Source organism: Equus quagga, chromosome 14 (genome assembly GCF_021613505.1).
Source record: "Equus quagga isolate Etosha38 chromosome 14, UCLA_HA_Equagga_1.0, whole genome shotgun sequence".
Taxonomy (NCBI): domain Eukaryota; kingdom Metazoa; phylum Chordata; class Mammalia; order Perissodactyla; family Equidae; genus Equus; species Equus quagga.
Genome location: NC_060280.1, coordinates 37745792 through 37771717, shown reverse-complemented (window position 1 = coordinate 37771717; position 25926 = coordinate 37745792). Strand labels below are relative to the sequence as shown.

Here is a 25926-nt window from a genome sequence, read left to right as displayed (position 1 = left end):
AGGTGGATTTCTGACTAAATTCTACATTGTTTTCTCTATGTCACACTTCATTCTTACTAAAATTAGTATAACATGGTCAGAAAATTTTATTATCCTACATCTAGTCTCCTTAACTGCCTTTATATGTTCATTCACTTAGTCATTCATTCATTCAACAAGCATTCATTGGTGCATTGAATGTCTTTTATGGGCCAATCACTGGTCTAGGCCTGAGAGAAATAAGAATGAAAAAGACTGATAAGAATGAAAAAGAGTCTCTACCTCACCTGGAACACACATAATTTAGTGAATTATTTGCAATGTGCAGCCGACTATTACTTTTGGTAGCTTTGTTTGCTATTAAAATGCCCCTTTTTCTACCTTTGATACTCCATAAGAATAACTCATAGGAGGAACAAAATATGTTTTTGTGTGAGGAAGGCATTTGAGAAACACTGAGACTGAGTTCACAGGATTGGCATCATATTTCCCAAAACAAACAGACAGATCAAACAAATGATAAGGTGGCGCTTCTGACTGGCTGTCACCCTGTATCAGAAAAAGAAGGAACAGTGAGTGCAGGTGTTGAAATGTACAGTCAGTTAGACTGACTGCTGGAGTTCCAGAGCTTTCTTTATTTCCTCCTTCCTGACAAGAAATTGCTAGAACATGGAGAGTTAAGCCATCAGTTATATTGAGGTGAATTTTTAATGAAAGAAAATTTTCACTATGTATCATTCAGTAAAAAAATAGCGTGTTAGAAACTATGTACAATATCCTCTTATTCCTAAGACAATAAATATATGTATCAAATTTATGTAAAAAAACTAATATAGTATCAGTGGCTATCTTTGAAAGATAAGCTTATGCATTTATTTTTTTAATTCTCTTTTTTGTGAAGTTCAAATAATGGAGTCATTACTTTTGTCACATAAGAAATGAAATTTAAATTATTGTAATTTAAAAAATTGTTATTAAAAAAAGGAAGGCCACACAGTTAAAACCACTGCAAATTCCAAAGCAAAATGTACCAGGAGTGAAAATTAGACTGAAGGAAGAAGCAAGAGCTGTCTAAAACCTAACCTCTGGGCTCAGAAAGCAGGTAGAGAAACTCCTCCGAACACTTTTTAAAAGACCTTGTTGATGCTTGCGAGTTATGTACTCAGACTCAGGTTCTTGCCCTCGTTCCCCTACCCTGGGGGCCATTAGGAAATCACTGGATCTGCCAAGGCTGAATAGATGTGAATAGATATGTGCTCATATACCATGAGGATAAGTAGGGGTTATGATCATGGGATGGCACTAAGGATTTCTTGATGGGTCCGTAGGGGAAGGAGTTGAGGGATGTATCACTCATCATTTGAGTCTGTCAGCCTTCTCAGGTAGGCCAAGCCAAAGAAAGGTAAAGCTAACCTGATAGGCCTTGAATGTGTCTCTCTCCTCATTACTCCCATTGCCCTAGGAGGCAACAACTGTCTAGAGAGGGAGCTTTGTCCTCACAGTAACTGTAAGTGGTTTGGAGGTGTTTTGTTTTATTTTTATTTTAAGACTCCGTCTCTTGTAAGCTTATGAGGAAAAGGTGTGAGGAACTTGTCCCTTTTTCACTTCGTCTTTTTCTTCCTCCCTCTATTCTTCCACTTCTCCCTTTCTCCTCCTTAACAGCTCTCCCTGTAGCTTCCTCTCCCTCTCTCCATTTTTCTTCCTTTTCCTTTCTCCCTTTCTCAACATACCCTTCCTTCCTTCCACATGGTTTATTTTGTGTGTATGAGCACCTACTTTATCCAGGTCTATTAGGCACTGGGGGCACAAATGAATAAGACAGGCCCAGTATCTCTCCATAAAAAAAATAGCAAGTGGCAAAAGGGTTGTCAGAACACTTGCTAAATCTTAGAACCTGAGAAAGAATTTGAAATCTTCGAAATTTTTGCACGAAGAACAGAAACATTTCCTAGGCACTTCTGCCAGTGTGATCAAATGAATTCAGCAGTTGAATCTCTCTGTTGGCTTCTAGGAGCTGTCAGCTTCAAGGGCTTGAAGATGATTCTCGTCTCCAGTGACAGCTCCCAGCATTCTCACAGCTGTTTCCCCAAAGCAAGCTGGTTTTTACTAGTCCATGTGAATAATGAAGAAAGGAACAAAGGGGAGTACTTTCTCACTCTCAAATAATTTTTTAATAATGTTATAGCACCTTTGAACTCTGAGCAGACTCTTCTGGTTTTCCTTTTAGTTTTTTACAAAAGGGTTGAGGGCAGAGGGACTTGCTTTTTAAAAGTTGGAAAATCCTAAGTAAAACTGGCTATTGTATCTCAGGAATTAGGAGATTCAGCAAAAGACAGAGCAAAGGTGACACTATAATTAACAGGCAATTGCAGAAAATGAAGGATTCATGCTGTGCAGTATGTAATTTGGAAACCAAATGTTCTTGTCGGAGAAACCTGGCCTTGTGCAGAAAACTATGGGGGCTGTTTAGACAAATGAACCGACAAAGCCTACTTTGTATGCTGGAGAATCCCAGTCACCTGTTCTCTTTTTCTGTCTTGAGCACAACTGGGCCATTCATTGTTTCATTCAATTATTCGTTTAACAATTATTGATCACCAACTATTCACCAGGCACTTTGCTAAGTGTAGAAACACAAAGACGGATAATAAAAAATCCTGGCCCTCAAGTAGGTCTCTATTTTGTAGAGGAGACAGACAAGGAGACTGACTTCCTCCTCCCCCACCCACCCACCCACCAGTGACTTCTGAGACAGAAACTTACATAGTTTAACACAAAAGCACAGAGGAGATACTCTTCAAGATCCCCAAGAGTTTGTAGAAAGCTTCTGAGAAAGATTCGAAGTATATCTAGGAAGCCTTTCCCAGGTGAACCTGGAGAGGAGGTGTGTTCCAGCAGAAGATGTAGCATATGCAAAAGCCAGAAGAGGAGCAGGAACTCATCAAATTCAAGGAACTTTCCATAGTTCTTACAGTAAGAGTATATGATACAGCCAAGATCGGTAGAAGATGAAGAGCAAGAGCTATTCTAGGACAAATTGGAATATAGCCAAGTTAATTAACTTCTTTATTGAAAGAATTTTAAATCAACAATTTGTTCAAAGATCAGTTTTGTTAGGAAGGGTATAGACAAAATCCCTCAAGGGTAGAGATTACATCATATTTTCTTTGCATTGCCAGCATATAATATACTACTTGACATATAAGTGCTCAATAAATATGAACCTTGAAATAATCAGAGAATAATCCTTGGTAATGTTGAATCATTGATTCTAAAGGAGGAAGGTGGAGAGAAAGAAGGAATACTGAGCTCTTGCAGTATGCCAGCTCCTGTGTTAGGAGATTTACATATACTATGCTAATTAATATTCCTAATGGCCTTATGGGGGCTTATATGTATCTCCCCATTTTTCATAAGAGGCATTTGAAGCTTCAGGAAGTCAAATAATTTACCATGGTCAGATAGCTAACATATGGCCAGAAGCAGCATTCAAACTCAGGTCTGCCTTTCTCTACAGCCTACATTTCTACTTTTAGATGCAAAACTTTACTGAAATTTCTGCTGCAAAACTCTGGGGAGGATGCTACAAAATGTGTTCATTTATAATAATAAAATAATACAGAATTACACAATCAGGTGCTAATTTAGTTTCTGTAGCAAATCTTGTAAATTCTGTAAAAGTTCAGAGAAACGGAGTTGAAAAGTAGCGTTTTTTTCCTGAATTCTGTGGGTTCAAGAAGCTTTATATTTAGCTCACTACTAGTAAATGATACATGAAACAAAATAAATGAATAACAAATGAGACTGTCAAATAAATGATTATGCATAGCCTTGTGTTTAAAGCAAATGTTTCTGAAGTTGCCAATATTAGATTGCTGATATACTGTGTTCTTGATATTTTAAATGTATAGTTGATGACTCACTTGGCCTCCAAAAAAAGCTAGAGTATAATATGTGTGGAGAAGACAGCGCCTCTAGAATACTGCTTAGAAAACTTTGGGTAGTAGTTTCGGCTTACTGCCCTGTTACCTCCCCCTCTCTCATAGCTCCTCCCCGCTAGTGTAGCACTGGCCTCATATTTCCACACCCTGAGCCTTGTTGCTGGTTTTCTAAGCAGCCTCTTTTTCATTTTTTTTTAGGATTTATAAGGATATATTTTTTTTCTTCCTTTTTTTCTCTTAGTTTCAGACCAAACTATTTTTTTAGCATCGTATGTCAAAAAGCTCTACTGCCTTCAGACCTCTGAGTCATGGGCAGTGACTGGCTCACCAGCTTTCCTCCCCAGGTCCCACATGCTTCCAAATGTGCACATTTGCTGGATGAATCAATGATGTGGAGGAGGATTCCAGATAGAGTGGACCTTCCCACTGCTGTGTAGGCTACCCATGGCTTCCCTCCCACTCCAGGCTTCAAAGGCCAGAAGTGTGTTTCGAAGTGAAGAGGAATTCTTCCCAGGACTTTATTGCCAGGGGTGATGGAGATAAGGGCTCCCCACAGAAAATAATATGCTTCCTACACCCCACAATGTAAATTTGGAAACCAGTAATGAGTTAGACATACGCTCTTTTAAGCTCTCCTTGTACAGTTGAAAGAGGGACACATGGTAACATATCTGCCTTATATATTCATAGTTCTAAAAGACAATGCATCTAAACCACCCAAACTAGTCTCAAAATAATCAGTCCTCAATATGTAATAGCACTTACTATTGTAATTATTATAAGAAAGAGGAAGGCAATGAAGACAAAGAATATATTCTATGCTTGACACAATGCTTTATCCCTGAACTTAAAGATTTTACTAAATTTCATATTTAAAATGTAGGGAAAGGAGAAAATATTGATATGATTTAGTAGACTGAAGCTGATATTATTATCTTATAATCTAAATGAATATCTGGCCTTTCCAAACTACGTGTTTTTCTTCCACATGTTAAGCTCTGGTCTGGCCCATCATGGAAAAAGTACAGGGTATGATGAATCAAGAAAATAGTCAAAACTTTGAATAAGCTCAGACTTCAAGTTGTCTACCTGCTGATATTTTTAGGAAAGTGTCTGCCACTTGGGTCTTGAGTGAAGGTAATCTAGGCCAAATGTGTTTTCATTGGAAGTCTTAGTATTTTTATCATTTTCCTCCAATTGAAGTGGGATCTGGCTTTTAGTTGGAAGATCTGCTTTGTGGATCATAAAATTGTATTGTCAGAGTACCTGGAAGTTATGAGCAGATGCTCACAGAAGAAACCCCAAACTTGATTTGATTTCTAGGTGACACTTATAGAGTAACCTTGAGTAGTGAAACAACATAATTAGCCCAATCTTGATGGGAACTACTCATAAGTAATACAGAAGCAGCTTGTACAGAAAAATTGGAGCAGACAGTTTTGTAATTCAGCCCAGTTGCTGCTTCCTGTTTCTAGTGCAGTTGCCAGGAATGAATAAAGTAGACTCTGGTAAGGAGTGCTTTGTGTAGAATTGTGTCTTGAGGACATGTGCTGGCTTCAGGGGGGTGATATTAAACCTTAGATTTGTGATTCTCCAAATTGTTAAGGACTTTTAATTTAGTTGAAAGGTCAAGCCCTTCTAGGGGGTAATTACATTGTTTGAAATTTTTATTATGATATTCTTAAGATGAGGGAGTGGTGTGGTCAGAGGGGAGTACATGTACTATTTGAACTGTGATGGTCACTGAAAATGCTAGTGATGAATCAGAGGCAGTATTCCAAGGGGAAGATCTTGATGAGCAAATCTAGTCCTTAGTTTCTGTCTCTGTTAAATGGGAATGACAACGAGGACCTTGTGGGATTTTTATGAGGAATAACAGTAATGTATGTGGTAGACCTCACACAGTGTTTGAGTCATGTGTGCCCAGTACATGGGAACTCATAGTAGGAGTTAGAGCCACAGTGGACATTCTGATAGTTATTCTAATAAGATAATAAAAATATTAGAAATAAAGTAATTGCAATCAATTGTTATATGTTTACTAAATTCGAGGCAGTGTATTAAAGCTTTATATGTGTCATTTTAATTATGGAAATAACCCTTTGAAGTAAAATACTCTTATCCCATTTTAGAGTTACTTGTAGCTGTGGTAGTGTGAGACAGCCGTGGTGGTCTGGTGGTTAAGATTCAGCGCTCTCACCACCGCAGCGTGGGTGCGTTTCCCAGAACCACACCAGCCGTCTGCCGATTGTCATATTGCGGCAGCTGTGTGTTGCTGTGATGTAGAAAGATATACCACTGGCATTTCAAATATCAGCAGGGTCACCCATAGTGGACAGGTTCCACTGGAGCTTCCAGAGTCAGACAGACTAGAAAGAAGGACCTGGCCACCTACTTCTGAAAAACCTGGCCAAGAAAACCCTATGAATAGCTGAAGAGCATTGTCTGATACAGCACCAGAAAGTGAGAGGATGGTGTAAAAAGACCAGGCAGGGTTCCACTCTGCTGTACACAGGGCGACTAGGAGTAAGAATTGACTCCACAGCACTATCAAAGAATAGTAGTGGTAGTGGTAATATTAGGAATGTTGTAATGGCATTCCTAATGTCTTAGTGGTATATACATAGGCATGGTGAAAATAACAGGATTTTATGCATGCTGAAATTTCCCAAAGCTCTTTAAAAAGCAGTAGAGTTCTTAGGACCTAGATTCTTTGAATCTAGATGTTGTCCTCTGATCTCTTTCCTCAATCTTTGACCTAAGTAGAAGAACCAAACGTGAATGTCTGACCATAGCCACATTATTCAAAGATTGTCTATCAGGGTTCACTATTCTAATAAGCATCTCAACAAATATTCTTCAAGTGCCTACTGTGTGCAAGCACTCAGCTAGGCTCTGAGAATCCAAAGATACATGTATTGCAGTGACTGGACTGATTTAGGAACTATCAGAGTAGAATGGTAGGTAACTAAATGAACTACAATACAGTGTCATATGCACTGTGATACTGAGGTAACTGTGCAACCAACAAAATGTTCCTGTTATGATGGGAAGGCCATATGTACACTATGATAGTTGGGAAAAAGCCAGAGTTTATTTCAGGTTGGTCTAAAATCATTTGAAGTAGGTACATTAGAACAGCATTTGTTTATTAATTACTGTGTGTGTCCATTGTGTTAAAAACAGATAATCACAATAATAATTATCAAAACAATGTATGTAGGGAAAATTTCTAAGAATCAAAATGGATGAGAATGATGTATGAGGTTTAGAACATGAGATTTGGAGTTAGAAGATCCATGATTAACACTAAGTCATTAAACCTCTCTGATTCTCTATTTACTTATCTATCAAAATGTAATCATAATATTCCTGCTCTATCTTTGCCATACTTTCACAGATTCCACTGTTACAGAAGCTGTAAAATGCTATATAAGCTTGAAAGAACTATATAAACACTGGTTGTTTTTATTACATATACTTGGAAAGATCAGGGAAGATTTCTTGGAAAGAATTTTCCTTAAATCGAGCTTTGATTTGGATATGGAGAAGAAGAGTTTGTGTTGGGGAGATCAGAATGTCTCCCAATTCCCTCTCTTGCAAAGTGATAGGGTCATCACAGTGATCATCCTCCACATGGTGGAAGGAATGGCATAAGTAAATGCATGTAAGTAGGAAAGCTTAGGACTAAGCTAATTGGGATATATCTGGTCCTCAGAAGGGAGCCATTCAACAGTAAGCAGAGGAACAGCATAATCAAAGAGCGGTATGTTGGAGAATATTCTGCCAACAGTTATGTTCCAGAAAGCAGAGACAAAATGCAGAGCTGAGTTCAGAGGCTAGAGTTAATAAGGTCCTGAACTAGGTTAGAGGCTGTAGGATTAGAAAGGAGGAAGTGGATACAAAAGATATTACTGTGATAGGAGATCCGGAATTGGTTTATCTCTCAAACTCCTCTGATACCACCATGGCCAACAAAGATTTGAGAGAGATTTGAGGAAGTATCATAGTGGCTGGTTTCCTACAAAATAGAGCTAAAGCGTGGCATTCAAAGTGTTCCATGTTCAGGCCTTGTCTGCCATTTTGATCCTTCAATTCACTCTATGCTATAGCCACAGTAAACTATTCCTCATTCTGTGACCATGTCTAATGTTTTTCTTATGCCATTGCCTCTGCTTGGAATATCAGTTCCAATATACACAGAATACTCTCATCTTTAAATTGCAAACTAAATAGTCATCTTTGCTGTAAAACCTCCCCTGGTACATGCTCCCTCCTCCACCCTCAGCAGTTAGAATCCCTGTCTCCTTCTTTGAAGCAACTAACACATTGCTGGTACCTTTGTCAAGCAAAATCAATACATGCAAAAGTTGGGATTTATTCAGTAATCAGTACTGATATATGAAGTTTTCAATCCACTGTGGGATCACATTCTTATGAAGGAATCTGATAGCTTTTGGATTGCATATTTAAGAATCCTTGTGATCAGCCTGGTTCCACTCATGATACCCAATATCAGCAAACTTGTGCTGCTGTCAGAGCATGCTGTGTAGTTATACACTCCTGTCGAGAAAGACTCTTTCTGCTGACAAACTGGAAATTACACCAATTTATCTATCAAAGTTGTTAGGAAAAAAATAAGTCATTCAGTATAAAGATAATTCCTAAATATAAATGATTTTCTCTGGCACAAACAAAGACACTTCTTTGCCCTCAATCATGCTAGCTTTTCCAAAGGTTGTTTTTGTAGCAAAATCTCCAAATAGAAAGCCACCCAATCTCTACAGATGAACCATGTGGTAAATTATATCAAACAATGCCCTTTGTGTGGAATGTGCAAAAGAGGGGTCCCTTCCTTTTCACCAACTTGTTGGCCTTTGAAGAATCTAATAACAGCTTCAAAAAATTGTTCTATTAATGCACAATTTCAAGAAGCAACTTCCTATTTTATAGGTTACTCATGCTTTCTGTTGGGTAAGTAGAATTGTTTTCCAGCACTGTGTGTTGATAGTCTTCAGCTTTGCAATATTCTATTTTGTTTTGCAAACGAAACTCCTTTTCCCTCAAATTGTCCCACATGCACACACTGTCACTCCCACACTGTTCCTAGGATACAATTACTACCCTTGTTGGTCAGTTTGAGATCCACTGCTGCCCACTTGGACTGACCTTCATCTTTGCCCAGCTAATTGCAAATGCTTATTAGTAGGAACTGACCAACCAGTCAGTGAATCAGCCAGCAGCCCCTGCTTCTAGTACCCTTCCAAGTTGCTTGTGTCCTTATTTCTCTCTGAACATTTGTCGTGACCTCTAAGAAAGTTTCTTCATATACCTAAATTAATTTTAATTCTTTGTACATATTCAGGTCAGTGAATGAATAAATGAGGTGACATGGAACACCATGGAAGACTCATTTACTTTTCAGGCCAATGGGTTTACAATACTATGACCCCACCTTTGGGGGAAATCCTTCCACCCCTTCTTCATACTCACAGCCACTGCTTAGCTGAATCACCATCTTCTTCAGCCTTACAAGAGCTTCCTAATTAAGCCCCTGCTTCCAGTCTTCCTCAGCTCCATTTCATTCTTCTCACAGCAGCTAGCGATTGTTCTGTTGAATTTTTTCTATAGGGGCTTTCACACTTTTGAGTATGTAATGTTTGATAAAACTTTAAAATACCATATATAAAAAATAATAAAGTATAATAAAAGAAACACCATGAACGCATCCTCCAGGTTAAAAATTAGAAGTATGGCAGAAGTAGAGCAAGAAGATTATGATCATATTTTGACAGATGAGAAAATAGAGAATCAGAGAAATAGAGAATCAGAAATAGAAGAATTAGTGACTCAATGTTAGTCATGGATCCTCTGACCTTAAATCTCATGTTCTAAACTCCATACATCATTTTCATCCATTTTCATTCTTAGGAATTTTCCCTACACACATTGTTCTGATAATATCATCTTGAATATCAGTTTTGAACACAATGCATACACATAGTACTTAATAAACAAATGCTGTGCTACTGTAGCTACTACGAATGATTAGACCAATTAGAATACCTGTGTGCTATTCCCAAGTTCTATTTCCTTGTCTTTTTCTTCTGAAATTTGCTTTTCTCATTCAGTAATGTATTTTTAAGTTATCCATGTTGTTGTGTGTAGTAGTAGATTGTTCATTTTTTCTGCTGTATAATATTTCATTATGTGGAGTATTATTTATTTATCCATTCTCCTGCCAATGGATATTTGGATTGTTTCCAGTCTTTTTTATTACAAATAATGCAGCAAAGGTGATTCTTGCACATATTTCTTGGTATCTGTACACAGAGTTTCCCTAGGATTGGAATTTCTGGGTCATAAAGCTTTCACCTGTTCAGCTTTACAAGATAGTGTCAAAATGTTTTCCAAATTTGTTGTGCCTATCAACATAGCTATCCACATGTTTATATTGCTTACATGCTCACCAACACAAAATTTCATCACTTATATTAATTTTTGCCAATTTAGCAGGTGTAAAATGTCACTTAGCGTTTTACTTTCATTACTTTGCATTTTCTGGATGTAGAGTAATATTGAGGCTCTTTTAATATGTTTATTCAACATTCATATTTCTGCTTCTGTGAAATGACCATTCAGTGCTGTTTACCTACATTTATATTGCATTGCCTTTTTTCTTACTGATATATAGGACTTTTTAATGTCTTCTGGATACTGATCAACTATTGATTACAGGTGTTGCAGATATCTTCTCCCACTTTGTAAATTAAGCTCTTGATTTAGTGTAATCAAGTGTATCAATTCTTTATAGTTGACACTTTCTCTGTCTTGTTTAAGAAATATGTTCCTACCCCAAGATCATAAAGATATCAAACTATAACTTTTCTCTTTTATACTTGAGTATTTAAGCAATCTGGTGTTGATTCTTGTGTGTTTTCTTTTCCAGATAAATAAATAATTGTCATAGCACTATTTATTAAATTGCCTGCCTTCTTCCTTCCACTAATTATCTGTGCTACTCACTCTGACCTATTCTATATTTCTGTACTATGTAGGCCTATTTCTATGTTCTCTATTCTGCTTCATTGGTCAACTTCCTTATTCCTGCGCCAAATCCACATCATCTTAATTAAAATTCTTTATAATTAATCATGATGTCTAATAGATCAAATTCTTCCACATTAGTTTGCTTCAGGAATGCCTTGGCTTTGTGTATGTTTTACTCTTTCATGTGCATTTTGGAGTGAACTTAGAAATTTCCACAAAAATTTCTACTGAGGTTATTGTGTGAACCTATAAGTTAATTTAGGATGACTCATTGTTTTCTGATATTGAGTCTTCTTATCTATAAACTTAGACTATTTTGCATTTATTTAGATCTTCAGTATCTTTCAATAAAGCTTCATAATTTTCTCCATAATATTTTACTTTTAAAAAAATCACTAATTTTGAAAAATTTTTGTGAAATTTTTCATCAGGTTCCTGTATTGTTATTGGTAATAAACAGTATCTTCCGCCCCCCCCCCTTATATCTATTGAAAGGATCATGTGATTTTTCTCCTTTAATCTGTTGCTATGATTAATTACATTGATTGAGTTGTGAGAATTAAGCCAACTTTGTATCCCTGGTATAAGTCATTTTCCTTTTCTTTCTTTTTCTCTTACTATTTTCTTTTAATTTTGTTATTCTGCTTTTATTATTATCTCTTTTATTCTATCTTTTTTTGGGCTTAATCTGTTTTTATGTTTGTGAATGCTTAAGATGTATGATGAGCTCATTGAATCTGCCTTTTTCTTTTATATTAGAATTAAGTACATTTCTCACAAAATATTTTTGGTGCATTGGCATCCCATAACATTTTATAGACAGTATGTGTATTAACATTGAAATAAAACTTTTTACAAAGATTTATATTATGATTTCTTTGAACTAAGAGTTATTTAGCAATGCTTTTTTTTTTTTTTTAATTTCCAAAAGCAGGGAGATTTCTTCCCTTTCTGTTATTTATTTCTAATTTAATAAAATAATGTCAAGGAAACATTGCATGATAACTATTCTTTTAAATTTATTCTAGCCTAAAATGTAGTCAATTTTTTGCCATTGTTCTTTGCCTGAGAAAAATGTGTGTTTTCTAATTATTGGATGTAAGTTTCTAACTATATTCAGTATATCAGGTTTGCTAATTATACTTTTCAAATCTTCTATACCTTTGCTAAATTTTTGCCTACTTAACCTATTAATAAGTAAAGGAGATCTGTTTATAATCTCTCTCTTAGATAGTGAATTTCTTGATATTTGTTAGTATATTCTTGTATTTCTTACTTTATTTAAACTTTTCACATAGTCGTTTTAAGTTATGTATCCGATAATCTTAATATCTGAAGTCATTGTAAATCTGAATCTGTTGCTCTTTCTCAAGATGGTCGGTTTCATTACTCTACCTAATAGTAACCTTATGTTTTTGCCGAACATAAATAAGGGGAATTCTGAGGGTCAAAACTGGGATGTTTTCTTCCAGAGAGGATTAGACTGTGCTTTTGATTGAAGCCAAAGAATTCTTCAAAATTGGGACCACTCTGGTCCCTTTTGAGGGTCCTGCTTAATTTTAGATTCTCTTGTTCTCTGATCTCAGACCTGAAAACATTGTTTTCCTCAGGGCATCCTGGCTTTCACTTTCCCACAGCCCGCTTTTCTGGTTTTGGTTGACAGGATTTTGTCTGATGGTCTCCTGTTTGTTTTGATCTTGCTGATTTTTCTCACATTCTTACATGTCTGTTAGTCATTAAAAGTGTGATGGTTAGAATTTGTTAAAGACATAGATGCATTGCAGCAGGAGGTCTCACTGGAGTGAGTGCCTTGTGTGCAATACTGATGGAAGTGGGAACACTTTAATGCAGATTTTGATCATGTTGATTCCCTGCTAAAACTACGCCAATAGCCCTCAGCTCAGGTACAATCTCTTTAGCAAAAGCTTTAAGGCCCCCAAATCAGATCTCTTCTCAGCTCTCTGATCTCCTGTCCCTCTACTTACCTGTAACCTGTACTTTACTATGTACTACATCGAAATATTTAAAATCCCCTGAATATGACACACTTTCTAAAGACTCTTTTCTGCTGCTTCAGATGCTTTTTGCTATTTATCTACCAGAATAATTCAGCCAGTAAGTTTCAATGCACAGATCGCTTCCTCTTTTAAGTGTTTCCTAAACCCCGAAGACTAGGTTAAGTGCCCCTCTTCCAAATTCCCATTACAACCTACACATACCTTTATTGTAGCTTTTATAGCACTGCATTGCTTTCTTTGCTTGTTTTTGTCTACTTTTTCCATCAGATTCTAAGAGAAAAGGTTGTTTAGTCCTCTATTTCCGTGCATAATACTTAGGATGATCAAGTATGCTAATCTCTTAGTCAGTTCAGGATGCCATAAGAGAATGTCGTAGACTGGGTAGCTTATAAACAACAGAAATTTATTTCTCAGAGTTCTAGAGTCTGGAAAGTCCAGCATCAAGGCACCAACAGATTCAGTGTCTGATGAGAGCCTGCTTCCCGCTTTATAGACAGCCATCTTTTTGCTGTGTCTTCACATGGCAGAAGAGGGAAGGGAGCTCTCTGAGGTCTCTATTATGAGAGCACTGATTATATTCATGAGGGCTCCACCCTCATGACCTAATTACCTCCCAAATTCCTCACCTCCAAATACCATTACACTGGGAATTAGGTTTCAACATATAAATTTTGGAGAGACATAAATATTTAGGCTATAGTAGCTAGGTTGCCCAAGAAAATCCTGGCTTTCATCTCTGGCTTTCCCAGTATAATGATTAATAGTACTCACTTTGGTTTTCAAAAGTGCTCACTTTGGATAAGAAATTATATGGTCACCTTAATGATATTATAATGTTTTTTGAGTGAATGAAACCATAAAAGAAAAGGAAGGGAAGAGAGATACTTGGAACTGGACAATGAGATCTGACTCACCTTTCTAGCAACGTTTCTTTGTAAAAACTATTTAACTTCTCTGTGCTTTAGTTTACTCATCTTCATAAAAGGGAAAATATTCTTTGTCAACTTCAAAATGAAGCTAGCAATAATAAAAACTCTAATGTCTTGTACATGTAATTCTTTAAGAGTTACTAAGCACCTTCAAAAATGCAACTTCATTTACCTTCTAATGACAGCACTAGGTAGTGAACATTCCCATACTTTTTTGAACTAACACTTCAGGTGACCAAAAACAGTAGTTAGTGGGTATTAGACGGTTCTGGTGATTCTGTTTGCTTGTTTGTCTATATTTATTGAAAGTCTACTATGTGTAAGGTCCTATGTTGTTTAGGTACTGATCATGTCACTTTTTCAAACTGAATTTGTTATATGTAATGTGGCTATTGAACTCAGCTAATGAAACTAAAGCTACACTTATTTTTTATTGCTTTATCCACCCCAGAATTACAATCATGACACCTAATGCCTTCCATGGAACTCACACAACTCTTACCCACAGCAATTGGAAGTGGAAATATTCCATTGAACTGTATCATCTTTAGGAATTGGGAGATTGCTTGAGTGCTTGGCTAATTAAGAGTGGCTTTCACTTAAGAGTTCTATCATTTATGTTTATTTCTTTCTTACTGGATTAACTCGTGAAAAATGAAGAACTATGGCAGGGCTCGTATGGCTACTTTTAAAGTCCTGTAACAGCAGATGTAGATGACAGTGCAATTGATTTAACCCCTGTAGCTGAATTGATTGTCCAGATGGTCAAAATGGCAAGACAGAATAACTATGATCATTATACAGCTTGAATTATATAGTATTCTTCATCTTATAAAACTCCCACTTACATAATCTCAAGATGATTTTGTTTATCATAACAACCTTGTGAAATAGACAGGAAAGTATTTTAAAAATAAGAAAAGAAACAAGTAAGAAAAAGAATATTTTAATTAGTTATCACTTACTTGTCTGACTCCAAGCCAAATGGCTTCCCTGCCTACAGTTCACCTTACTGACAAGAGCTTCTTCTAAATGCAAATTTAACCTGCTTTCTCTATTAAGTAAACCCTATTTCTCTACATTGGTATGAGTTAAAATTCAAACACTATAACATTTGTATGTATACATCTCGTGATCTAGCTCCTCCTTGCCTCTCCAACCTTAATTTTAATCATTTTCATTTTACCTTTACTCCTTTCACCTTTACTCCTTACCCTTAGTCTTTTCACCCCTTCCACAAGTGTGTCAGGCTTTCACATCTCTCTTCCTTCGCTCATAATATTTCTTTTACTTGCTTATGTTGCAGCATCAGCTCAAACATTTCCTCCTTCCTAAAGCCTTCACTGACCTTCCTTGCCTTTCCCCAAAGGTCTTTTTTTCCCCAATCTCTATCAAAACATAGAACTTAACTTATTTATAAATCTGCTTCTCTTTATTGGACTCACTACCCCGTTATTTTTGTTTTCCTAGCATCTGAGTTCCAGGTACATAATAAGCACTCAAAAGATATTTATTGAAAAAAATCATAAATGAATGAATAATATACAGCACTATTTCTCCTACCTCACTTTATCTGAAACCATTGATATATATTTACAGCTCTTTACAGTTTATCAGATGTGTTCATATCTCTCATTCCATCTGAATTATATTTCATTCCATAGAAATAACATGAGACACATAGGCAGGCAAGGGCCTAGTTTACAACTGAGGATAGGGAAGCTCAGGGAAAATAAATGACTGCCTCCAACTTGGTGACCATATGATGCCACTTCAAACTGAGAATGTGTGTTCTTGCTGTAAGTGCTCTAAGTGTGATCATTGGCTGTTCTTGGGCAAGGAATTTCCACCATTGATTTAAATGACTTGAGATAGGAAAGCTTAGAGTAGCAGGTTCTAAAAAAGCTTGAAGACTTCCAAAGAAGGATTAAAAACTTTTATTCTGTACTCTTCTCAGCTCATTATTTTGTTTTGGCATTGAGGCAACTAGGCATTGAGTTTGTGGCATTTACTAAAAGCATCAAAAAACAACTATAGCAATAATAAGAGTAGTTAATATGTAGTGAGCACTCACTATGTGTAGGGCATCATGCTGTAACATGCCTTTTTCTCAACTAACTCTCAAAACCAATTTTTTTAATAGGTACTATTTTCTTCACTTTGCAGTTCAAGTAGCTAAATCTCAGAGGGAATTCAATACCTTGCCCAAGCCAAATAGCTAGTACATGGCAGAGCCAGTAATTTCTCCCTCTGAAGGGAGCTGGCTGGAGCTATTGGCCTAGTCTGAAATTTTAGAGGGGACTTGCCAAGAACTGAGGTTCTCTTTGATGGCTTAGATCAGAGACTATTTTCTTAGCATGATTTTGATAAACTGTTATAATGGTATATATTGGATATAAAATACCAGTATTTCCTTCCTGATTTGGTTATCCTGAACATTGTGTGAAGTTTTTGGTGCCTCAAGAGAGAGCAGTTGTCCTGATAGTGTTGCTTGGAAGAATTCAAATTAGATCAAGCCAGTCCCCAGTGTGTTGCAGTGTTCTCTTTCAGCCCAGCTGCCTCACAGAGCACTACAGCACAAACTTGGTCAACGGAATCTTGATCACCTTGTACTTGCATTCAGGAATTCATAATGTTGCATCCATGTACTCTGTTTTAGAAAGATATGTGATTTGCTATACATGATTGCAAATTTACATAATATGTTGGAAGGAACAAGATCTTTGGAGCTGGATGGTCCTGGGCTCAAATCAAAGTCATATCAACCTGCCAGCTATGGGGTATTGGGCAGATGACTTAATCTTTCTGAGGCTCAGTTGACTTATCTGTGAAAATGAGCCAATATAAGTATCTCATGAAGTTATTGTAAAGTCAATGTGGAATATATACATATAGTAGGTGTTTAACAAATATTATTACTTCTCCCCTTTATATTGCCTATAGTCCTACCATGTAAATTAAACAACCTCCCTAGGTTTACTGTATTTTCATCTTTTCATTTTTCATATGGCTATGTTTAAAGACTACTTTTTCACTTAGTATCACATTATAAGCACTTTCATAGACATCATCTACTAAACAACTCAGCGATTCCAATCTTAGGTATTTACTGAAGAGAAATGAAGGCATATGTCTACATAAGTCCACAACAACTTGTACTTGAATGTTTATAACAGCTTTATTTGTAATGGCAAAATTTTGGAAATACCCAAAAATCCATCAATAGGAGAATGGATAAAGAAATTGTGACATATCTGTACAATGGAATACTACTCAGCAACAGAAAGAAATAAACTATTGATACATGAAACAGCACGTATAAATCTCAAAATAAGTATGCTGAATGAAAGAAGCCAGACAAAAAAGAGCACTTACTATATAATCCCACTTATATGAAATTCTAGAAAACTTAAATTGATCTGTAATGACAGAAACAGAAAAGTGGTTGCTTAGGGATGAGAAGAAGTGGAAGGAAAATATTACAAAGGTGCACAAGGAAACATTTTAGGGTCATGGCTATGTACATTAACCTGATTAAGCTGATGGTTTCACAGGAATTTATATAGCTCAAGACTCATCAAATTGTACACTTTGTGTGCATATGTGTAGTTTATTGTAAATCAATTATACATCAATAAAACTGTAAAAAGTAAAAATGATATATCATGGGGGAAAAAGTCTCACTATAATAGTCCCATTGTAGTATTGTTTATTTATCTATTCCCACTGCTGGTATGTTTATACTGCTTTTATTGTTTTGCTGGTATAAACAACATTGCAAAGAACATCTTTGGCAAAAAGCTATTATATATTATTTACCTTCTCTTTAGAATCTACTAATGGTGAAATAATCTTTCATTAGGCAAGAATGACACATAAAAATCTTTGTAATTCACTCCTCATTAGTGTAAGTGTTCTTATAAGGTAGTTATATGAAATACTTTTCATACTGATTCACTAGCTACTTTTTTTTTAATGATGTTACCCACTGGTTTCCAGACACTGCCACTTGGGCCACTGATGAAAAGAATAGCATAGAGGTGCAGCAGTAGCAGTTAAAGTTGTGAAACCAAGAGCCTCAGGCAGAAGACCAATCGTGATGGAATTTTAAGCTTCTCTAAGCAACTGACTCCATCAGCATTCCAGGGGCCTCATGAACTATCCTTGTTGATCTGTATATACTACCAGCCATTCTGTTCAATAGTCAAGTACTCTGGTCATCCAGTCACTTCTAGAAAGTCATGTGCTTTTTAGTCAATGGTATTTTCTCTATCGGGAGTATATAAAGGTGCCACATGGACATTTAACTTCCACACTCACCATTCATTTATTCATTCAATAAAAGAAACATTTGCTGAGTTTGAAGCATATGCCAAGCGTTAGATTTATGCAGAGAATAAAACTATGGATAATACATAGTCCCTGGCTTCACAATCATGCAATATTATTTGAGAAATCAGTAAGTAAATAATAAATTAGAATAAGGAGTGTTTAGCACAACCAGAGTCATAAACCATTGGGGGACATATAACAGATACATGTATGCTAGCCTAAAGCAGTAGGATAGACTTTCTAGAAGAAGTGGTACTACATCTGGTAACAAAAAAGAAGAGCCAGGTGAAGAAACTTAAAGGGAGAGGGAGGAGAATGTTTCAGACAAATTAAACGGCATGTATAAGATACCAGAGGGAGGAGCCAGTCGGTGGTGTAGTGGTTAAGTTCATGTGCTTTGCTTTGGCAGCCCAAGGTTTGTGGGTTCGGATCCCAGGCACGGACCTACATACCACTCATCAAGCCATGCTATGGCAGTGTCCCACATACAAAATAGAGGAAGATTGGCACAGTTGTTAGCTCAGTGACAATCTTCCTCAAACAAAAAGAAGAGGATTGGAAACACATGTTAGCTTAGGGCCAATTAAGAAAAGATACTAGAGGGAAAAAAGGTGTGGAAATACTTTGTGGGTATGTGTATGACTATGAGGCTGGTCTGGGAGTGAATGGCCAGGGCTTGCGTATTCAGGCTGCTGCCCTTGGCTCGAGCTACCTTTTCAGAAGAGGTGGACAGACTGAAACTATAAAAGCGGGATTGGCATGGTAAGGAAGAGTAAGGATGGCAAGGGCACTCTCAGCAGACCTGGGGCCAGGCCAGGGAAGGGGTTTGCCATTGACTTGGTGACTCAGGCTTCCCACCATCGGCTCTCCCCTTGCTCCCCTTCTTCATCAATAGTGGAGTACATTTAGCTTCCCCTTTAGTCCCCTTCATCAGTAATGGAGAGGACTTAGTGTCTTTCAGTGCAGAGCCTAACAAGCCACCTGACTTCTCTTCCAAGATAATTCTAATTTGGGTCCCTATCTGGGATCTTTCATCTTTCATGACCTAATGATGATGACCATGTTGATGAAAGTTAGTTCTTTTTTTTTAAAGTGTGCTTTACATGAAGGACTCATAAGAAATATCAGGGGTAAAAAAATATTCTTTAAAGTATTTGTTTTCTGATCACAAAAGTAAACTGTGCTCATTATAGAATAATAATTATTATCAATTATGATTATTTTAATATGTTTACTATAGAAAAGTTGGAAAATACAAAAGCATAAGGAAGGAAACAAACATTACTGATAATATTTAGAGGCAGCATAGTTAAAAGTTTTTCTTTCAGTATCATCTGCATATTTCATTGTATCTAAACTCTTATGTATTTAATCGATGCCCTTGATAAATTTTGGGTCACTTCCAGCTATTTCTCTTCACAAATATTACTACAGTGATAATTCTTACATATATACATTAGCATACAAAATTTAGTGTGTCATAAAAGAAGTTTAGAAAAGTGTAGTTGGGTGAAAAGGCGAAAGTCATAATTTAAAGGATTGCATAAAAATAACATTTATTCCAACGTATTTACTCATCCTACTTCCTATTATTGGGCATATAGATAATTTACAAATTTTATTCCTATAAATAACTTAAAAATATTCTTAAGTCCTAAGATGTTTTTTGGCCTGTCAATTAAGTTCTGCCAGTCCATGAGTCAACTCAGGTTGGCAAAAGATGCTAAAGTCTGGTGAAATCACTCAGTACCCTCTAACTTAGTACCCCTGGTAATATCCAAACATATAAAGTAGAAGGCAGGAGATCTGGTAATCTTATTTGAGTATTGACCAGGTTCCAGTTTTCATACTTTTATACACATTATTTCATTTAGTTCTCACCTCACCTGTGTCAGAGGTGTGTTAACCCATTCTACAGATGAAGAAACTAAGGCTCAGAGTGGTTAAGTGACTTTCCCACAGTTACATTTAGTCTGAGTTGTAGGTAAGAACTTAACCAGACTCTATCACATACCAAAGTTCATATTCTTCCATCTATACATGTCTTCTCACAAAGATCAATAAGAATTATGGTGCTTCTTTTGTAACCCAGAGACAAGACAAGTGTCTCTCTTTTTAATAAATAATAATAGGTTAACAATGATTGACCGTTACTATGTCAAGTACTTTTCAGTAGTAATTCATTTAATCCTCCAAACCCAATAAGATGGAGTCTATTATTGTACCGAACACAGAGATGAAGGAACTGAGGCTCACAGAGATTAGCCAAATTACCCATGAACACTTAGCTCATGAGTGCAGAATGCAGGACTCAAGTCCAGCAGGCTGCTCTGGAGTTAGCATTCTAAACCACTCCATGGCATTGCCTCTAGAGACTATTGTCAGTTTGTGCCAGAAACCAAACAGTGGGTGTTGTCTTACTATATGTAGTAGCATTGTTCGACATTAAATTGAAGTATGGGGATCAAGATTCTGGATTCAGATTCTGGAACCAAACTACCTCTGTTTGAATCCAGGTTCTGCCACTTCCTAGCTGTGTTTCCTTGTGGCCAAATACTTAATCTTACAATTTCTTCATCCATAAAATGAAGATAATAGTAGTAAGTATTTGATAGGGTTGTTGTAGGAATAAACATTTGTCTCGTGCTTAAAACAGTGCTTGGCATATACTTGTTACTATTTTGAGGTTTTGTTAAATAGTTTGTAGTTTATGAGTTCTCCTCTTCTTATTCCTCCCTCACAAACCACACTCTAGGAAAGAGAGATCTCAATGGCAACCTGAGGTGACCAGACACATCTACAACATCTGGCTTTTTCAAAAGGCCCTGCCCACTATTGATGCCCCAGCAAAGATCTGGACCCCCTTCATAGTATCTTATGTTTCTGTGAGATCTGTTTTAAAGAGGAGACTCAGCCTTGCCAACTTTCCAAATTTAGCCATAACTGGGTCACCTAAAAAAGTAGTGCACTGTTCCCTCAAGTAACCTTTTGCTTATGTTAATTTTATATGAAGCGTTCCTCACCAAATCTTAGCACGTTCTGAATTTCATGAGTCACTGCTTCAGCAGATAAGTATGTGAAGAGTGCCTTTTCTGAACTCTTACAAGATATGATGCAGCTTGCTCTGCCCTTGGTCAAGTCTGTATCTCTGGGGACTGATACCAAGGGTAAAAACAAATAACAGGATCAGGTATGAGTATTTCTATTTTCATCTTTCATATTGTAAAATCTTCAAGAAGGAATTTTGCTTTGAATGAGTTGGGCCACATCTCTAAGATTGGTCACTGGCTGGTGGGTTATCCAGATACAGACAGGAATTTGATCCTGGTCCTAAAGACAGCACAGTCTCATGTTGATCACAGTCTCTGGGGAAATCCTTCTGACTACTCTCTTCCGTTTGGGATCAGAGATTGATTTTCTCATGCCTATCTGGATACAGTCGCAGCGTCATTATCTGACACAGGACCCCTCCCTATGTCTCTAGACTGAAGAAAAGGTGCTCAGAGAGCCTGGCTCTTAGAGTCACATGAAAAGTCTGCAATGAATAACTGTTCTCTTCCTAGTGGACAAAGGATGTTTGGCTTACCGTGAGAGAAAAGCCAGCAACACTCTGAGAGGGCTTACCATAGGCCAGGCACCATATTAGTGTTTTGGTTATCTTACTTTAACCTCAAATCAACCCTGTGGGGTGATTGTCTCTTTCAGCGCTTATTTGTAATCTTAGGTGAGAATAACTTGGTTAAGGTCAGAGCTAGGATGGGGTAGAGCCCAGAATTTGAACTTAAATCTATCCAGCTCTAGAATCCATCTACTTCCCACTGTAGGAATTATCTCATTTTGAAGAAAAAGTATATTGAAGTTAGTATATTAGAAATCCCTACTAGAGTCTTTAATAGATTTAGGAGCCAGAGTGAGGGATTTTTGAAGTTCACTGGCATCATTTTCTCAAAGAAATGGCATTTCTCCTTATGTCACCAAACAATCTTACTCACACCTTTCCTTATGAGGGCATCAGTATAACCTATTCTATTTCAGCTTAAGCAAGACTGTGCATCAAGTTGAGAGTTTTATTTGCCTCTCTCAACTTGACAGGGTGGAAGAAAGACAGGCGCTTTGGAGACTCATAGAATTGAGTTCTATCTGTTTACCTGCCACTGACTCAGATGAAGAGAATACCTCGTTTGTAGCGTTGGCGCGAAATATGGAATAGTTATTATTAATCACCTGGATTACAGTTGTGGCTCAAGAAATTATAGTTCTTTCCCCTTCACAGTGAGATATCTGGGTGACTCACTATCTGGGTGGAAAGAGCTCATCTGAAGATATTTACTAAGCGCCCATGGTGTCTTACTGTTTCAGATGACTGAAGAACACTGAAGGATTAAAAGTCTAAGTGTCCCGCCCTTGATGCCCTTGGGTCCTGGATGTGGAGAAAGAAGCAAAAAGTAGAAGTAATTTAGAGACAAAGTAGATCTTTAAAATATGACATTTACTGTGAATAAAACAGAGTTCAGAGAAAGGACAGACTCATATAGGTGAGGACTCAGGGAAGGCCTTCTGGGGAGGAGGGGCTTCAACAGATTTTAGGGCGGGAGGTAGGGACCTGGGATAGATGCTACACCAGGCCAAAGAAAGAACTTAAGCCATCAGTTTCTCCCATGACTTTCCTCCTTCCCTTTTATTTCCTTGTTTCTATAGCAAGAACACAGAAGTCATTTTCCTCTTGCTCCCCACTCCCCTTTCACTGTAGTGCAACTGTTTTACTTGGTAATAGAAACAGATGTATTTATCTTCTTGTCAACCTTACAAAAGGAGTTTAGATGGTTTCATATGTTTGTTACCATTGTTATTTAACTTATAAATTAATGTAAAAAAGTTTTCTTGCAGCTTTGCAATGTCCTTATTTAAAAAGGAACAGGGAAGTAAAGCTATTTAAAATAGTGCATGCTTAATAGAGAAACATTGGAAAGCATAGGAGAGTATAGAGAAAAATATTTAGTAGAGGCCCACCATACAAAGAAAATTGTAATTTATATTTTAGAATGTTTCCTGTCAGCTTTTTTCCCCTACATGTTATTTTTGTTTATTTTTCTTAATAGTAACCACACATTATATACATTTCTGGACTCTTTGTCTATAAGTTGTTATCATATCAGGATAAAATTCTACTAGTATGCCATGATTTACTTAACCATACATAAGTGGTACTTTTGAATTGTGTATTATTTCCACTAGTAAAATAAACTCATGTTGAAAATGTTCAGTGTTTTTATTTTTCTGCCTTTTTTTTTTTTACTATTTCTTTAAAATATACTCTGGGATATGGAATATAGAGAATCAATTTTTTGGTAGAATTGATTATTTCTTTTAGAGGTATTTGAGCAGCTGCTGTCTTCCAGGTACCATGCTGAAGGTGACTTTGACAAGCTAACAATCTAGTAGGAAAATTAAGACAAATAGAAAATAATTAGTGTTTAAGAGAATAGGAAAAGCACTGAAGAAATTCAGAAAATTTGTGACTGAGTGATGAGGGAAGTCTCACGAAGAGAGGCAGAACTTGACCTAGGACTTGAATGATGGATTAGTAATTCCACATGATCACAAGTGGAGAGATAGGAAAGAAAAAATATAATCAAAGATCACTGAGCAGACCTATTTGCAAGGAACTTAGAGGCCATGCAAGGAAATTGTAGACCATAAGCCTAGAGAGGTAAATTGCAGCCAGAGGGCTACAAATGTCACATTAACTATGTGAGGTAAGGGATATTAACTAAACTTATTGTGGCAATCATTTTGCAATATATACATATATCAAATCATTATGTTGTATACCTTAAACCAATACAATGTTATATGTCAATTCTATTTCAGTAAAACTGGAAAAAATCCACTCCATGGCAAACGCAAACCCTAGTCAGGCATTTTGTGGAACAAAAACAAAAAAAAACAAGAAAAAATATTTCCAAACACCTTTTTAATAGATAGTGAAGAGTTCTGAGAGTTTTTCCACAGGTGGTTATGCAATGTTACAGATTGATCCTCCAAAAGAGATGCTTATGTGCAAAGATTCTCAATATCACTAATGACAAAGGAATGCAAATGAAAGCAATGCAAGGTCATTTTTACCTATTAGATTAACAAAGATTTTAAGATTAATAATAGTACTGACAAGTGTATAGAAAAATAGGTACTATCATCACTGATGTAAATTGTCCATAATTATGAGACTACAGAATTTAGAAATACATCTTGCTTTCTGGTTTATTTTTTTTAATGATCTTGCTGAGATTAAGGACCTTGCTTATCTTGTTCCATGCTGTATCTCCAGCACTTAGAACATTGCCTGAATGATAGGAGCCTCACGTAAATTAGTTGAATGAAACAAATGCTAGTTGGACAGCTATTGCAATAGTTGCTTTAAAAATAGTCTGAACATCTTAATTTGACTTTTAAAGTCCTACATCATTTAGTTTCTGCCAACCCCTCTAGTTTCATTATCTTATCATCCCCTCCAGGGTCTGTCCACATCGAACTTTTTCAGTTATCTTAATATACCTTTCTCTTTCATCTCCAGACCTTTGTACATGTTATTCTTGCTTCTTGGAAAATTAACTGACTTCTTCTTTCTGTTACTCCTGTTTATCCTTCTGATATCAGAATAGTTTAAGCAGTATTACAGCTTAAGATCACAGGCTCTGGAGCTAAACATCAGGTTAGTTATATAACCTTAGTCAAGTTATTTTTGGTTGAATATCTTTATCTGTAAAGTAGGAATGATAGTATCTCTGTCATAAGGTTGTTGTGGGGATCAATGAGTTAATACATGAAAAGAAGAACAGTTCCTGATGCATAGTAGCATTTTGTTACATGTTAGGATGATGATGATGACTTGTGGTGCAGTGGTAGTTGTGGTGATAGTGCTCTCACTTTTTTGGGAAACCTTCCTTATCCCAGGATAGGTTAGGTGTCATTCTTCTGTACTGAAAAACTATTTCGTATTATTGCCCATTTGTTTGCCTTTGGATCTTACTAGAGTATAAGCTCCATGGGATCAGAGGCTGAGGCCATTGAGGTCACCAGAGTACCCGCAACACCTAGCATAGTGTCTGGCAGACAGAAGGTGCTTAATAAATGTTTGTAAAATGGCTGAATTGGATAGTCTTGGCATAAAGCATTAAAGTTGAGCTAAGATATGTTGTAAGAACTGAGAAGACAGATCTTGGCAGTGGAGAAGAGTGAGAAAGAATGAGAGTCAAGGATGATTCAGGTTCAGGTATTGGGGGCTAGAAAAATGATGAAGCCATTAAGAGAGAAGACTAAAGAGGAGCAACTGGTCTAAGCCCATCCTGTTGACACCTAAGAATTATCTTTTGCCTTTCTGTTTTCAGAGCTGTCCTAACGGGCTCTTTGGATATTTTTTGACATTCAGAATCTCATGTTTTGCAACGCAGATGTATATCCTCTTCTACAAATGAGTAAATTGAAGTTCAGAGGTAAATGGCTTGCTCTAAGACATGTTTGAGTAGAAGGAAAGTCATATTCCAAGTAGAAAAAAAATGTAATTTTATTTAAATTATTCATTTGTTCATTTAGAAATATATATGGAAGGTCTGCTATATACAGAGCATCGTGATCTGGGCATACAGAGATGCAAATGACCTGGCAACTTCCCTTGAC

The 25926-nt window shown here is 36.6% G+C and overlaps 1 protein-coding gene across 2 annotated transcripts in view; it reads left to right on the top strand.

Moving 5' to 3' along the window:
- The window catches only part of DLG2 (discs large MAGUK scaffold protein 2), a 1814300-nt gene that overhangs the window by 808195 nt on the left and 980179 nt on the right, over positions 1-25926 (top strand). The window lies entirely within an intron of this gene.